The sequence below is a fragment of the Macrobrachium nipponense genome, chromosome 22 (genome assembly GCF_015104395.2).
Source record: "Macrobrachium nipponense isolate FS-2020 chromosome 22, ASM1510439v2, whole genome shotgun sequence".
NCBI lineage: Eukaryota > Metazoa > Arthropoda > Malacostraca > Decapoda > Palaemonidae > Macrobrachium > Macrobrachium nipponense.
Genome location: NC_087213.1, coordinates 30,229,809 through 30,230,435, shown reverse-complemented (window position 1 = coordinate 30,230,435; position 627 = coordinate 30,229,809).

The window sequence follows — 627 nt, the reverse complement described above, 5'->3', positions numbered from 1 at the left end:
CTTGGTTAATCATCACTTTCTAACAGCTCTCTCTTCTCTCCAGGCAGTCATCTACAATAACGCCAGCAATTTTGGTTGATTTGGTTGACCCTTCTCTGGCTGCCTCACTCTACTAAAGCTGTCCCTCTTTCTACGAGTTTCTCGTTTAAGCTCCTTTTTCGTCTCTAGGTCATTGTCAGACGATTATTAAAGCTGTCATGTATTCCATCCTCTTAAGATCCTTATTATATCAACCATTTCTGTGAGCAATATTCATAGATCACTTGTATGAAAAGTTCTGAAATCCCTAAGTGAATGAACCGAGCTTGTTCTACTATTTTTCCTCTACTTTTGAATTTTTTTTTTTGTGTCATACGCTCTGTTATCTTTCATCTTAGATACTCCCACACATTAAGCTTGTTCCCAAGAAGGATGAACGCTGCCATCTCTTCAACTTTCATTCAGTTTCTGTTACCTGTATTACAGCTGGCCTAAAAAAACTACTCAATGCTCACCTTGTAAAACACCTGCTTGGTCCAGAGCATGATTTCTGCAAGCTGAGATCACCTTGAGATTTCATACCCTTCTATACTCACTTCTGGATTTTCTCTTATAATGATGAGTATTATAACACTTCTGGTGATATAT